The sequence below is a fragment of the Manis pentadactyla genome, chromosome 1 (genome assembly GCF_030020395.1).
Source record: "Manis pentadactyla isolate mManPen7 chromosome 1, mManPen7.hap1, whole genome shotgun sequence".
Taxonomy (NCBI): Eukaryota; Metazoa; Chordata; class Mammalia; order Pholidota; family Manidae; genus Manis; species Manis pentadactyla.
The window spans coordinates 3,536,609-3,553,221 of record NC_080019.1 but is presented as its reverse complement, the minus strand read 5'-3'; the positions used below and the strand labels follow the sequence as shown (position 1 = coordinate 3,553,221).

Genomic DNA, 16,613 nt, shown 5'->3' with positions numbered 1-16,613 from the left:
ACTCTCAACAAAATGGTATAGAAGGCAAGTATCTCAACATAATAAAGGCCATCTATGACAAACACACAGCCAACATCATACTTAACAGTGAGAAGCTGACAGCTTTTCCTTTACGATCAGGAACAAGACAAGTATGCTCACTCTCCCCACTTTTATTCAACATAGTTCTGGAGATCCTAGCCATGGCAATCAGACAACACAAAGAAATAAAAGGCATCCAAAGATGAAGTTAAACTGTCCCTGCTTGCAGATGACATGATATTGTACATAAAAACTCTAAAGAATCCACTCTAAGACTACCTGATCTAATATCTGAATTCAGCAAAGTTCCAGGTTACAAAATTAATACACCAAAATCTGTTGCATTCCTATACACTAATGATGAACTAGCAGAGAGAGGAATCAGGAAAACAATTCCATTCACAACTGCATCAAAAAGAATAAAATGCCTAGGAATAAGCCTAACAAAGGAAGTGAAAGACCTATACTCTGAAAACTATGACACTCATGGGATAAATTTAAGAAGATACCAATAAATGGAAACACATCCCATGCTCATGGATAGGAAGAATTGATATTGTCAAAATGGACATCCTGCCTAAAGCAATCTACAGGTTCAATGGAATCCCCATCAAAATATCAATAGCATTCTCCAGTGAACTAGAGCAAATGGTTCTAAAATTCATATGGAACCACAAAAGACCCTGAATAGCCAAAGAAATCCTGAGAAGGAAGAATATAAAGCTGGGGGATTATGGTCCCTGACTTCAAGCTCTACTACAAAGCCACAGTAATCAAGACAATTTGGTACTGGCACAAGAACAGAGCCACAGACCAATGGAACAGAATAGAGAGCCCAGATATAAACCCAAGCATATATGGTCAATTAATATACAATAAAGGAACCATGGATATATAATAGGGAAATGACAGCCTCTTCAACAACTGATATGGGCAAAACTGGACAGCTTACATGCAAGAGAATGAAACTGGATCATTGTCTAACCCCATACACACAAGTAAACTAAAAATGGATCCAACACCTTATGTCAGTCATGAAACCAAAAAACTCTTAGAAGAAAACAGGCAAAAATCTCTTGAATATAAACATGAGCAACTTTTTCCTGAATGCATCTTCTTGGGCAAGGGAAGCAAAATAAAAAATGAACAAATGGGACCACATTATGCTAAAAAGCTTCTGTACAGCAAAGGACACTATCAGCAGAACAAAAAGCATCCTACAATATGGGAGAATATATTCATAAATGACATATCTGACAAGGGGTTAACATTCAAAATATATAAAGAACTCAAACACCTCAGCACCCAAAAAGCAAATAACCTGATTAAAAAATCGGCAGATGATATGAACAAACACTTCTCCAAAGAAGAAATCCAGATGGCCAACAGGCACATGAAAAGATGCTCCACATCACTAATTATCAGGGAAATGCAAATTAAAACCACAATGAGGTATCACCTCACACCAATTAGGATGGACAACATAGAAAAGACTAGGAACAACAAATGCTGGTGAGGATGAGGAGAAAGGGGAACCCTCCTCCACTGGTGGTGGGAATGTAAACTAGTTCAACCATTGTGGATAGCAATATGGAGATTCCTCAAAAAACTAAAAACAGAAATACCATTTGACCCAGGAATTCCACTCCTAGGAATTTACCCAAAGAAAACAAGTTCTCTGATTCAAAAAGACATATGCACCCCTGTTTATTGCAGCACTATTTACAATAGCCAAGATATGGAAGCAACCTAAGTGTCCATCAGTAGATGAATGGATGAAGATGATGTGGTGCATATACACAATGGAATACTATTTAGCCATAAGAAGAAAACAAATCCTACCATTTGCAGCAACATGGATGGAGTTAGAGAGTATTATGCTTAGTGAAATAAGCCAGGCGGAGAAAGACAAGTACCAAATGATTTCACTCATTTGTGGAGTATAACAATGAAGCAAAACTGAAGGAACAAAACAGCAGCAGACTCAGAGACTCCAAGAGGAACTAGTGGTTACCAAAGGGGAGGGGTTTGGGGGAGGCTGGATGGGGAGGGAGGAAGAAGGGGATTGGCGGGTATTATGATTAGTACACATGGTGTTGGGGGGTCAAGGGGAAGACAGTATAGCCTAGAGAAGGCAAGTAGGGACTTTGTGGCATCTTATTACACTGATGGCCAGTGATTGCAGTGAGGTATGGGGTGGACTCAATAATATGGGTGAATGCAGTAACCACATTGTTTTTCATGTGAAACCTTCATAAGAGTGTATATCAATGATACCTTAATAAAAAAAAGAGATCACAAGCCTGGTTCTCTGCCCTCTTGGTCAGTGGGAGATCTCGCCATCCTTGTCCTGATGATGCAAAGCAGAGAAGTACGGGCTTCTCCCTCAGTCGCCATCCAGGCCGCCCAGGCCCCAGGCCACTCAGGCTGCTCCACAGGAGGGCAGGCGCACTGTGGCCCTGGGCGGGTGACACTGCTGGAAGCTCTGACTCTCCAGGCCAGAGGTGCCCCAACAGGCAGGTGTTTCTGTGACCCAGCAGGATGTGAAGGAGTGTGCATTGCCTCTCTCTCTTTGTGATCCCTCTCCTCAATGCCTCTAGGGTTTTCTGGGGTCTCTGCTCTTAAGTGGGGGTCCTCCCTTCTCTCATGGATACCCAGCACGTCTGTGTAGAAAGAGCAAGTTCTTGTTATCCATGGATAATATCCAGTTTTGAGGCTCTTCCCATAATTCTGACATGTCAGGAAAGGTCCCTGGTAACACGCAGCCTCTGCAGATGGAGTAGCGACAGTGCGCTCCAGGGGAGGGGACAATGACCTAAGACTTCAGGTCCCACGGGCTGTAATGAGTGGCACCTGGTCAGCCCGGGGCTTCTTACAGACATGAGGGGTGAGGAGCCTGCGAAGGCCAGGGAGGCAGGGGGGAAGCTGGGGGAGAGGCTCCGGGCGCCAGCCAGGCAGAGACCCTCTGCCGCGTCCTCCACCTCCCTCTGCAGCCCCCTCGGAAAACGAGGAGACACTCCTCCAGCTTGTCCTCGGCTTCAGGGCTCTCTGGTCTCCGCGGACGGCAGTACCTTCAGAATGGCAAATGGCACGGGCTTCTCCCTTAAGTTACAATATTCCTCCAAACTCCCAACCTAAGAATACTGAGAAGAGAAAATGGCACTTGAATTAAAAACCTTGACCTGCTGATGAAGGTGTACAAGCTGGATGTTACGTGCCCAGTGCAGAGGCTGGTCTTTCAGCCAGCATGGCAGACATTTATCTCCATGTCAGCCCAGATGAGCACCCCATCCTGGTCGGCAACACCTGCTACACACACACACACACACACACACACACACACACACGTGCGCACACACACTTGCAAACACACTCCATGTGGTTCAGGGGACTGCCAACCTGCCCGGCAGGAATGAGTGGGGCAGGAGGGTTCATGACCCCGGCTGGGACAAGTCGGCTTCTCTGTGAGGTGCTGAGACGGGCCCGGTGTGGGCACGGTTCTCCCGGCTGGTGACCTGCGAAGATGAAGCCACCCGTGTGGACCAGAGGCAGAGTTGGGATGATGTTTGAGGCCCAGCTCCAGCTGCTGCAGAAGCGAGGACTCACCCTTCCCACCTTCCCAGGTGAGTCCACGACACCCCCCTTCTGCTGAGGCTGGGCTGAGCTGGGCTGAGCTGGGATTTGGCCCCTTGAAGTGGGACAGGTCCTGACCTGTATGCACAGGATGCTGAGTCCCTGAGAAGGTGGCTTTGCCTGTAGCCCATTGTCCTGGTTTGAGCAAGTTCACCTTCCGATTCTCCTGTTTGCTTTGTTAAAAGAGCTCAGAGTTAGACATTGTGGGTTTAGCTTCTGCTTCAACATTCATCGACTGTGTGACTTTGAACAGGCCCCTGATGACCCGTTTCCTCTGGAGCAGAGTGGATATTATGATACTTAAGGAGGCTGTTCACAGAATTCTTAGGAAGATGGAATAGAAAATACATATGAAATTACTTGTAAACTATAAATTGCTGGACAAATGTACGACATCATTATTAATAGCGTCTGTGTTTTGAATACTGATTTGAAGTAATATGGCATTTCATTTGGTAGTATCTGAAAAAAACCTAAGAGAAAAAACCTACAGAGACATACATTTCTTTAACCCTCCTGATGTGCTAGAAGATTCACCGGGGGAATTAAACACCCAGGTTCACAAAGGTAGAGAGGGTCCTTTAAAGATCATATTTTGGTATGAATTGGTTTAAACCAAAATAAATGTAACATCCAATATAGGATTTGGTGTCAGGAATGGGAGTTTTCATGGAGAAGAAGGTAACCCCACACTGAAGTAATGGGCACTTGGGGAGGGCGGCCTAGGCTGGCCTTTCCAGGAGTACCTGGACCTTCCCTGGCCAGGAGATCGTTGGTTATTTGTGGGGTGGCAGTGAATAAACAGGATGTGGGAGGTGATCAGGAGCAAGTGCCTCCTTCAGATCCCCGCTGAGGGCTGGCCTTACCCTCTCTACTTGGGGAGATCTAGTAAGATGTGGTTTCCATGGAGACACGGCCCCCCATATCAGTCCAGTTCTAACCACCCCCCCACCCACCCACGTCACAGCCTCGGAGAGAGCCGGTGGGATGGAAAGGTGCCAGGAAGGGGCACTTGTGCAACCCTGGGCCCAAGACACACCCGCTGAGGAAGTCAGCTCCCTGGGGACAGGCCGAAGTTAGTTCTGCTCGGCAAACACTAAGTCTTTGGAGAAGTATCTTTGAGGCTGGGTAGTCACGCTTCTGTGCAGCTTAGAGAGAGTGGTGATGAGTGAAGCTTTATCACAGACACAGAACATTAAATAGGGTTTGTTACTAGTAGAGGCAATAAAATGTTTTAAATTAGAAAGCCCTTTAGAGTCTCCAAAGCACGAGGATGGTCTAATTTAAAATATTTTAGCATTCTAGCAATACAGGGGAGGCACCCTGGGGGACCACATTCTATCTCTGTGTGGAAATCCCAGCTCAGCTTTGTTGAGGACCTAAGAGAAGGAAGCTAACTTCCCAGCAACCCCACACAGTGTTCTCCCAAACAGGCAGATTTCAGCATTTTTGGTTTTGTATTATAGGTAAATAATTACATATCTGAGAGTCACCCGGTGGAGAGTGGTGTCAGAGAGACCTGGATTCAAATCTCAGTTCTGCTATTGATCCTATGGCTTTGAGCAAGTGACTTAGTTCCCGTGAGCCTTTATCATCATCAGTTAAATGAAGATAATAGTAATTATAGCAGGAGGATCTTTGTAAGGGTAAGAGTCAATAAAGGTAAAACATCTAGGGCATTAAGTGGCAGTTAGAGGAAACTCAACAAATGACAGAAGCCATTGTTCATTGTTTAATTACGATGAGCATTTTTTTTTTTTACATCTTGGCTTGGGTTGTTCTTTGGCTTCTAAAGTTTGGGAGACGGGAGATGTTAGCACCTCCTCTGTGACGTGCATCCTCCGTCAGAGGAGGACAGTCACCTGCAAGGCAACCTCAAGTTGCTTTAGACTTGGGTGTGCCCGGATTTAGGCTCTAGGATCCCAGAAACCATCAAGGTCAATATGCCTGGGTTTTACTGAGAGCCTGAGGTCCAGAGAAGCAAAGTGATTGTCCAAGATTACAGATTACGTGGGTGGCCAGCCCGGGCTTTGGCCACGCTCAAAGCTAGAGACGCTTGCAGCCCTTCTCAGCGGGACAGAGTGGCCGCTACTCTTCTACCCGTCCCCTCAGTGTGGCCCCAGGGCCCCTGATGATTTTCCCTGCCTGGTCCCTCATGGCAGATTGATTCAGAGCGATTGTACAGCTGCCACTTGGGGATGAATCGCAGTGTGTGGCCGGAGCCTGTTTATTCATGTCTCTGTCCAGACGGCAGAGCAGCAGCCGGGCTTCACTTAGCTCTTCCCGGCTTGGTCCTAGACGGGCGTGTATTCACTGCAGCCCGCAGGCCGCACGGCGCGTGGGTGACCCCGGGACCTCTGACTCCGGTCTTGCTTTGCACCTCTTGTGCCAGCCATTTATCTCCACACTCCTCCCTAAACCACCCTGGGACTCTCTGGCATCTGTTTCCTGTCCCCACGTTCTTTCAGGAGAGTCAGCCTGGGTCACTATCAGGAAGTTTGTAGCTACGTCCACTCTCCTCTAAGTCATGCCAGGGTCCGGCTGCTTGATGACTTTACAGTCAGGGTTTATTTTGTCCTTTTTCAGCCTGGGACACTGTGGACAGTCAGCCTGGAGCTTATTTGTCTTGATTTGAGGCGTGCATTACCTTCGTTCAAAAGTCAAAACCCCCTTTGCAAGGGCGAGGATTTGACCTTCCGTCGATGCTCTTTGCGGTGGGGCACCTTCTTCCAGCAGGTGGCAGTACGGTGCAGGCAGCAGCTCCCGGCAGCCTCGCGTTCCCATTCCGGGCCGGTCTCTGCAGCACTTGCAAACGGCACAGATAGAGCCTTTCCAAAGATTTGCTCCATCAGTTGTCTTTTCACGGCCAATCATTGTTATATATTTTCTCAGGATAATTTAGCCCTGGGTATGTAAGAATTCCTTTCTATCTGGCACTGGAAAATCTAAAACAAAAGAGGATCTTTAGGAAAACTCAGGGTGTGTCTATGTAGGAGTTCGGATACCAAGAGGCGAAGACCAGAAGCCCATCAGCAAGCCAGGAACCTTTCACTTAAACGTCATGTCTCTCTTACTATTCTATGAAAAGACAAAGAGTAGCAAACTGCTCAATTATGATTAATGAATGGTCGCAATTTATGGTACTCCAATTCACTTGTGCGCAAATAGGCATTTAAGTGCCTTTTGTGTATTTCCTCATTCAAGAGGCAAGAAAAATCTTCCTACTGTGGAACCCAGTGCCTGTGTTCCTATTACATCCTAACTTCTTTTCCACTGTGCTGGCCAGAAAGTAGGCACAACATCGGAGCAGTGAGGTCCCAAGAAACGGTGGAAGGAGAGATCTAGTACAACGTGTCCCTGCAGACACTAGTCCTGTGTCACCTCTTCACCCACCAGCAGTCCCTGTGAGGGGTGGTGAGGACGCAGCCCCACAGACAGGCAGACGCGCGGTCTGCTGACATCCCCGTGGACTTGGCCCTGTTTCCCTGTCGCTGCCACACCTCTTTCCTGCTTCTAAGGCCACCCTGAGGTGCACAGTGGATGTCTTGCGTCCACCTCTCTTACGTTGTGCCTGTATTGTAACTCACCTAGGTTCCATGTTGTACGCATCTAGAGGAAGGTGGTGTGAAGCCACCGAGGCCACCACGTGAAGACGCGGATGGGAGTGATGTCCCCACAGGCCAGGGAGTGTGATGGGGGTGGGGCTGGCCATTCCCAGACCCAAGAGCGAGGCTGGGCCAGTCCTTCTCTGGCATCTCCAGGGGACACCTTGACTCTGGACTTCTGTCGTCCAGCACATTCCTCTGGCTTTAAGCCACCCAGTTTGTGGCACTTCGGTGCAGCAGCCCAGGGAAACAAAAGGGAGCCTGGCTCTGTCTTCCTGCAGTTCAGTATGAACGATTTCCGTGCTTTCCCTTCTGACGTCAGCTTGAGCTCTCGCCCCATTCGTTTCATTACTTTGTCCATCCGTGGAATTGGTCTGGCGTTTGCCAGATACCAAGGACCCTCCACGGAGGTCCGGCCAGAAGGGGCGGGCCGGGAAGGGGAGCACGAGCACGGCCGGAGGAGATGGACAGAGCTGCGCCTGGCCAGCAATCCCGAGCCGACTGTACAAAGTCAAAGCCTTTCTCCCGACCTGCTCTTTCCCTTGACTTACTTCAGTTTCATCAGATTCAAAGGGGAGCACTTGCCGTGGGCTGGGAACACCCTTCCTCCTGGAGCTACAGAGTTAAAGTGGAGAAATGCCTCATTTCTGAAATCAATCTTTTATACGACACATCCCTGAGTACAGTCTCACTGCTATAGACTGAATGTTTGCATCCCCCAAAATTCACCATGAACCCTAACCCTTGGTGTGAAGGTGTGTGGAGATGGGGGCTCTGAGGGGTGATCAAGGCATGAGGATGGAGCCCCATGGATGGGGTTAGTGCCCTCCTGGGAAAGGCCCCAGGGAGCCCCTCCCCATCCTGCCAGGTGAGGACATAGGAGAAGCCGTCTATGATGCAGGATGCAGGCTCCCCCCAGCCACAAAATCTGCCAGCTTGGCCTCAGATTTCCAGTCTCCACAACTAAGAGAACTAAATTTCTGTTGTTTATAAGCCACCCAGTCTGTGGTATTTTGTTACAGGAACTGGAACAGACTAAGACTCATCTACTGCTGCACTCAATCAGGAACAAAGACCACCCTTCTCAGAAGATATCGGCTTAGACTCAAAGCCAGGCTTTATCTCTTCCACGCTCCTAGTATTCATATGAACCTGCTTTGTTTAAAAAATAATTTGAAGTGATTAACAAGCAAATTATATATATATATGCATATATATATATATAATATAACCATCATCTTAAGTATAATTACTGTAATAACATAATGATATGATGAAAACATAATCACATATATAGGAAATCATGGAATTGGGTTCTGACTGGCAGCCTGGCAGCCAAATGTGTTCTGTGTTTGTGGTAGAGACATTCAGGACCGGGGACATCTGACTGCGCACTGTGCAGCCCTTTGCGTCGCCGTGAACTCTCTGTCCCCTGATTCTGTGCTCAGGTCTGGCATTGCTGCAGCACCTCGGACCATCCCCAGCCGATGCTGGGACACAGGCTCTAGTTTTCATCATTTCTTTCAACATTCAAGGCTTCATCTGAATGTCACGTGTTACATTTCAGTTGTCTTACCTAGACTTTCAGACCCGTGCACGTTCTCCAGGCTGGCTATGCACATCTACCCTACAGCTCCATGGCCCCTGTGCCCTCAAGTGCACCTGCCTTCAAGCATGGCTTCACGGGCAGCTCCCCCAAGTTGGGAGCCCCCCCATTGGGTCCCAGCTGGTGTCTGGAGTCTAGGTGGCCCCAGATTCTTATAGCATCTTGGGGCTAGAGACGAATACAGCTGAAAGTCGGTATCACTACCTTACTGAAAACTAGCCTCATGTTAAAGATATTGTTATCACCTGGATTGTGGTTTTAAAAATGACTTTGACAGTCATTCATAATGTAAATGATTCCAGAAGGCATTCTGCTACCAGATAGTTTTCCCTAAAACATTCCTTGATCGTCTCTCTTCGAAGACTTCTCTATGCAGAACAAAAGCCTTCTGAAGTTTGGTCTCAACCACAGTTTGTTCTCTTTATTTTTGACCATTCCACTCCAAGACTCTCCATGGTATTGAACGAGCCTGCGGGTGAGACCTACGAATGGTGTGCTTAACAAGCTCCAAGCCGCAATGTGTCCCTCACCGGCATCCTTTTCTGAAAAGCGTCTCCTCCTCCTCGGATGTACAGCCTCAGTGGCCCATTTCCTCCCCTGAACTTAAAGTTTGTTGAGTTCCTGTTGCGTGCAGATGCTCAATACCAAGGATGTGCGCTGAATAAATGGAATAAAAAGCCTTCCCTGCCCTCGAGGTGTTTCCTTCTAGTATCAGTGTAAGCAGCGATTATGGGAAGAAAGGAGGTGTTGGCTTGAGGGGGGAGTAAAGAGGACCCCTGAGCTGCAGCAGGTATTGTGACAGTAAAGCCTCCAACAGGAAAACAGAGCTACATGTGCTCAGCCTCGGGTTTACAGCCCTGTCTGCTGGGAGGGAAGGTGAGCTCTGGGTGAATGGCAGAGGCTGCTGTTAAGTTGTGCTGCGCTCTGGTGTGGTGGTGCCATGGGTCAAGGAAGTGTTGCTGAGCCTTGGGTACTAGGAAGGGGGCCGGGGCAGTGTTCCCACAGGTTCCCAGAGGTCTTCCCCTCGGGTAAATACCAGCAGGTGAGACAAGGCTGGGAAGCTGCAAACAGAGCTGGACACTGTGTGATTGTATCACAGAACACAGAACGCACAAAACGCTCCGGACAAGGAGGGGATGTAGGTAGGATTAAGGCACTTCTTGGGGGCTGGGGAAGGACACAGAAAATGGTCATCACGCATGAGATGGGAAGATGGACTGAAGACACCAGTTCGGAAGCAGAGCAAAGCGATTATTGGTTAGAAGAACAAGTAAACGGATAACAAGTCTTCACTCTGAGTTTGTGACTCCACAATTCTTCAGTACACGGGAAACCACTGCTAAGGGTTCAGAGGTGCAGATTCATCGATAATTATTGGATGGCAGTGGGGGTCTAGAGGAGATTGGCTGATGCGCCTGGGGGTACTTGGCAGGAGGACCACAGTCCCCAGCCTGGTTGTGGAGGAGTCTTACAACCAACCTGGCAGCAGTGACCAGGAATGAGTTCAAAGTCCAACGCTCAACAGGAGGTGTCACCACAGAAAAGAGGCCGGGAGCTGGTTAGAACCAAAGGCCTGGTAAGGCTGCGTAGAGAAGAGCGCGGTGTTCCAGAGACCCACTAGGACCACGGCCCTGAGCGACTGGTTGGTGGGCGTGAAAATCCATCTCGGGATGAAGGACTGGGCCCGCCTCCTTTCAAAACAGCCTAAGCTACCAGGTCTCCTGCGACTTGGTGACTGTTTATGGGGGCTTAGCAGAAACAAGATGTTCAAAAGTCCAAACACATCGGGAGAAACCAGAAAGAAAACATCCCGAAGCCAGAGGCTCCTCAGGACCGCAGTGACCTCAAGGGAGCAGGGCAGCACCAACAGAAATTCAGGCATTAATTTGTTGTGTTTTTCTGGATGCTAAACAAAGGGGGGAGTCATAGTAGCATCTTGCTGAGGTGAAGATCATTCCCAGTAGAAGAGGGAGGGGAGCAAGAGTCATTTCTGGCTAGCAGATCCTGGCAAGGGAAAAGTCCTCTCCTAACCTTGCTGGGGACTCCTTATCAGATGGCAATTCAGAGACCTGAGACCAGGGCACCAAAGGGCCCGGAGAGCAACCCCTGGGGAGGGGTTGGGGGTCCTTGGAGGGGAGACATGGGTAATCGACAAGTTTGCTTTGGAATGTTCCTGCCTATGTTACAGCATGTTACTTCACATGATAACATCTCCAGTGGGTTTCATTCTGGGCTTTTGATGGAGATTGATTTTTTTTCAATACTTTTGTTTTTAAGACCCTTGAGCCTATTTCTGTTCCTTTATTCTCAGCATCTATAGATAGGACACCATTTAGAAATCTGACACTTTTTCCCCTAAACATTTTATCCTTTTGCAATTGTCAAATATTGATTTAGATCTTGTTATAAACAGACCAGAAGCTGGCATTGTTGACATTTCCATTCATTAGGAAGAAACTGAGAGCTGACATTTCCAACCTATCAGCTCGAGTTGGTCGACGGGTAAGAACACAGTGTGGGGAGTGAGGCAATCTGTTTCTGTTCTTGCTCCTGTTAGACTCACTATGAAACATTAATTGGTAAAACTACTTCACTTAATGGATGCCTATGTTTCTCTTCAAGGGAGAGGAAAAGCATTGATTCATTCTAGGATTTAAAGTCTGACTGAATGAAAGGAGACATTGATTTGACTCCTATGAGATCATTGATTAAACCTAAAATTTGAAATTTGAATGAATGAGGTTGTTGATTTGAGACTTGATTTTGTCTCTTAGTTAATTTCTTTGGTTCTCACTTCTGTTATTTGCAAAGTTGGAAAAAGAGCAATAGTTACTTTCCCTGCACCAAAAGATTATTACAAGGGGTAAATTAGATTATGTAGTGAAGTGCTTTACATACTGTAAAGTGCCAGACAAATTTTAGGTTTTGAAATACACATCACATAGGCCTAGTGAAATAGGTTATTAGACTAGATTATTTGAGAGATTTGTGGAATAATGTGAAATTCAGGCAAGATCTGTGATTGATGTTTTGGAGAGGTAACGTCTTACTTCATGCTACTAGAACTCATCGCTAGATTAAACTGAGGAATGTACTTTCTCACCTAATTCCCTCAGAAGTTTGAGACTGCAGTTTCAAAACCTCATTCATACCGAGTTATCTGGCTGGAGGTTGAGGCAGAAGGCAGCTAACATTATGCAAGTTTATATGCATCAATTTGATTTTTTGAGGAAAAGAGGTTAAAATTTGGAATCAATTGCTTGAAGATCACAGCAAAATTCATGAGAATACTGATGTGGCTTTAATAGTAGAGTGTGAACAAAAGTCTGCCACCTACCAAATGATACCCAGGCTTTTGAGGTGCCCTAATAACAGTTGGACAGAGATAAAGATGAGTGAAACCTGATGCAGCGCAGAGCTGAAGTGGAGAAGATCTTTAAATTACCCTTCCTAGGCGTCCACATTAATTTTGTAGTTTGGCCAGTCTTTTTTTCCATGGGGAGTCAGTTTTCTTCCTTACTAATTCAGGATGACCTGATATTGGGTCAAACAGCATGGGAGGAGTTCTGAGTAAAGGAGACCATCTTCACTTCCAAGTTCTGGGTGAGCCGAGGGGCAGCCCACCTCCACTGGAGTTCACCCACGGGGCTGCCCGCATGGCGGCTGTCACTGCAGTCAGTAAGGCGCCGACAAAGACCAGGCCTTCCCAGGCGTCCAGCACCCTGATCCTAGGTTTGCTCTTCTCTTCGTCCCATTAATAAGGTGAAACTTCATAAAGAGTGCATCTGCCTGCAGGCTGGTGGGCCCCAGCCCGGCCCGTGGCCTTCGGTCAGATCTCAGCCCCAGGCACCCCCCTCCACGGCACCCTGTGCAGGCAGTCTGTCTTGCAAGGCAGCCCTGGGATGACTTGGGCTTAGCCAGGGTCCTGAGCCAAGACTTGCTCCATGATGAAACCAGAGGCTTTTCGGTTTTGTGACATTCATTCCCCCGTGTATGCTGCTGTGGTAGGAGAAGAGGTGACTGCACGCTCTGAAAATGTTTTTTTCTTTTTGAACATGATTGTTCTTTAAGTACTAGAAAATGCATCTTCTCTGAGTAGAAAGGGAGGTGGGAATTTCCATGAACAGTGGGAGTCCTTAGGTAATGGGTCTTATTCCAATTTCCCATGTAAACTTTAGAAAGTTGCTTAACCTGAATTACCTCATTTGTAAAACTACAGACAGTTTTATATATTTCATAGACTTGAGCTAAAGGTTAAATGAATTAGCAACATAAGCCAGTGTCCCATTCCTGTGCCTGACTCATAGCAGTAGACACTTAACAGCTCTTAATTCTGTCCCCACCATGATTTTTCACGGTGTGGAAGAAAGAAGACAGCAGAGAAAGGTGAGCCAGCCACCCCAGATTCTCACAGTAGCTGCTAAATTTTTTAGTGGTAACACTGGATAAGTCAGTCAGACTTTATAGCCTAGATTTCCTTTCTATGAAAATGAAAGGTTAAGTCGCCTCTAAGATTTCTTCTAAGCTTCAATTTATCACATTATATTTGGCACCTGAGAGGCACAGACCTTCCCATGTGGGCCATCAGTGCCTTCTCACCCTCCTGCATGCGAAGCAGTCAGCAAGGTCCCAGGGATCTGCACTCTGTCCCTCGGAAGAACAAAGGCAGATACTGTCAGCAAATCTTTAGAAGACCTTCTACTTATGTGTAACACTGTACAACTCTCTGTAAGAGTCAAATTCTACCCCTTTTATCCTGGGCTATGTGTCATACTTCTAGATTGCAAACTTTACCTTTGGCCCTGAGACCCTCACAGGATCTTTGGTATCCGAACTGCCGACGCGAGGCGCCTCCTACAGGTCACGGCCGTTACTGTCCATGACTGCATATTTCTAGGTCAGGTCATTGGCCCAGATGAGGAGGCACTGAATTCAAAATGAGATGTCTGTGTTCATAGGGGTTCTTGACAGAATAAATGGACATTTGTAGCCTGTGAGATTCTCTCCCCATCAACTACTGATATCCTTACTTAATAAATTTTCAGAATTAGTGGTATGGACAGGAAACAAATGTCCACCCTCAGTAATGCTCATGCACAGGAATCCCACCCGATGGCTCTGGAGGAACTGTGGAGATCTGTCTGAGGTAGCCTCGGAGAGTAAAAGCAATTTCTCTATAATTCAGACGTGATAGTGATTCTGAGAAACACGGTGAGCCTGTACGGCAGAATGGGCTGCTGACCTGACGGACAGTGCTTAGCAACAGGACGCGTGATCTCCAGGAGCCTGAGAGAATGAACTTTGTTTTAAGGCTGACAGACTCATATCTTAGAGCCCGAGTACCAGATATTTTGGGTGGACTATTTCATGCTGTCCTTGTGACCAGGTTGGTCAAGAGGAATTAGACATTCCTTGTGTCTCAAGTGGGACAATTTGGGATCAAGGAGGCAGAATTGTCCTAACACGAGGGAAAAGGTTTCTTTCAATCAGTCTAATGGGATGAACCATCTTTTGAGGTAGTAAATATCATTTTCCTGACAAGTTCAAGAGAAGGGTGGTCATTGGTCTTGGACACTGTCTAGTGGTTGTCTGCACTGAAGGGACATTGGACAAGATCATTTCTTCTTTCTAAACTTTCAGATGCTGAGATAATGTTGGAAAAGTAAGTTAGTGAGCAGGAAGCAAAGGAACACCTTCTCCTTTGTCATCATGACTATAGGAATATTCTATGGTTTGCCTCACAGAAGAAGCACACATTCTTAAGTGCCTAGCATCAGAAATAAACCAGGAATAAGGAAGCCTGCTAAAACGCCATGAATAACAAGAATTTCCTAAAGATATTATATCATGATAAAAGCCACCAGAAAAGGAGAATATTTCATTTCTTTTCTAAAAGACAAGAGTATTGATCAAATGTATCCAATCCAATCAGAATTGTGACTGCCATACAGTAACTTCAACTATGAATATTGCATTTTCTCTTATATTCTAGGAGCAGTTTATCTTAAAACTAGACCCCCTTGCAAATATAAGTAAATCTTTTCTTAGTGGTCAGAGTTTTCTATGAGTCTTCCTTTTCCTTTCTAGTCAGATTGTTGACAGTCTTGATTCCCATTTTAGGAAGTTGATAGATTTTGACCTCTTTTGACCATGTAACCTATATTAAAAAATACAGTTTTTACCATGACCCAGGATGCTATATGCATTATAACTGAAATCAAATATTTGAGAAATAATACTAATACTTACATACTAGTGGTATACTCTGAAAATTTCAGTTCAAATTCAATTCAGTTAATAGAGTCCATGCCCCCATGAATTTCACAGGGTTTGTGGATGGGAAAACACCACTATCGTCAATAGCTAGTTGATGAATCCTCAACGGCAAATACATGAGAGAATTCAGAACTTGTCACAATGTATGATAAACTTGCTACCGAAAGATAATGTTTGCACACATATCTCACATTATTCGTATGTATTCCCCCTTAGTTCCTCACTTCTTTTTAGCCTCCTCTCCCCAGCCTCCCACAGAAAACCACACACCCCTCAAGCAACCATTCAGAAGTGAAGAACTATGAGAGAGATGTATAGATAGATGGCATTCATCCTGGGTATACGTTAAAGTTTTATATCTAGAGAAGCAAGGGTCAGCCTGAAGCTCATCTGCTCATGAGCACATGCAGGAGGCCACAGAGATGATGGAATTGCTGATACAAGGCTCACAGCAACTTGGGTAACTATTCTTTTATTACTGGGAAGGGAAATGCAGTTTTTAAGATCAAAGGGACGCCTCCTGGAAGCTACATTTATTACTAAAGTCATCCTGGGAATCAAAGGACTTCACGCAGAAAGGCAGTACTATTCAACAGATGCCATTTCTGACGAGAAAACCACCCCCAAGGTGGGTAACAGGAAAGGAGGTCATTTAATTCTGTAAGTTTCCAACTCTGCCAGCTCTGGGGTCAAGCAAGGTGTCTGGTCCTGTGACAGCCACAGCTGGGGTCAGCCTGACAAAAATTTCAACTGTTAGGGTAGGAACTGAGGAATCCTTTATAATTTTGGTAGCATTTTGGCAGCACGTAAACCCCTTTCTGCAGAAGGCTGGAGCCCCACTCTTGTGGAAGCAAAGGAGAGGGTCGTGGTAACTCAGTCACTACTAGAGTATTTGGGAAGCCATCCCGGTGGATTCCAGTCCTGGAAGCATCGTAGCACCTGGTTGGTGGCCCTTCTGCTGTCAGCTGCCATCTGGTAGCAGCACCCCTACGCCTAGGCCTGTTTGCACCCTCCTCCTCTCCCCAGATGGGCTTTAACTGCCCCCCAGGAGTCCCACTGCCACTTTCAGATGGTGACCTTCAGGGAAGCCTGAAGGGCGTTTCTCAGCTGGGCGCCCCTGCAAATGCATCCTGGAAACCCCTTCACTTAGATCACCACACAATTTTCCTCGTAGTTCAGAATATCCTTGAAATCTTGTCTGAGATTTGGAAGAGTAGGAAAGGACCTTTACATTTCTCCTCAAAGACTCTCCAGCATTTCGGGTCAGAAGAGGCCTGCTCTCAGAAACTTCAGGAGTGTGCTTCGTACTACAAAAGGTAAGATTCCTCTACCTTTTCGCCGCCCAGTGTCTTCTGAAATCCCCTTTGCTTTCCCAAGAGCTTATCTTTCTAGAGACTAGAATTAGAGGAAAACCTGTCCTGATGTTTGTCAAATGTTTATTGAAATGTAAAGGGTTAGTGTCACAGAAGCAG

At 46.5% G+C, this 16,613-nt stretch overlaps 1 protein-coding gene across 4 annotated transcripts in view; it reads right to left on the bottom strand.

The window, feature by feature from the left end:
• The window catches only part of GALNTL6 (polypeptide N-acetylgalactosaminyltransferase like 6), a 967,667-nt gene that overhangs the window by 127,780 nt on the left and 823,274 nt on the right, over positions 1 to 16,613 (bottom strand). The gene's annotated exons all lie outside the window — the stretch shown is intronic.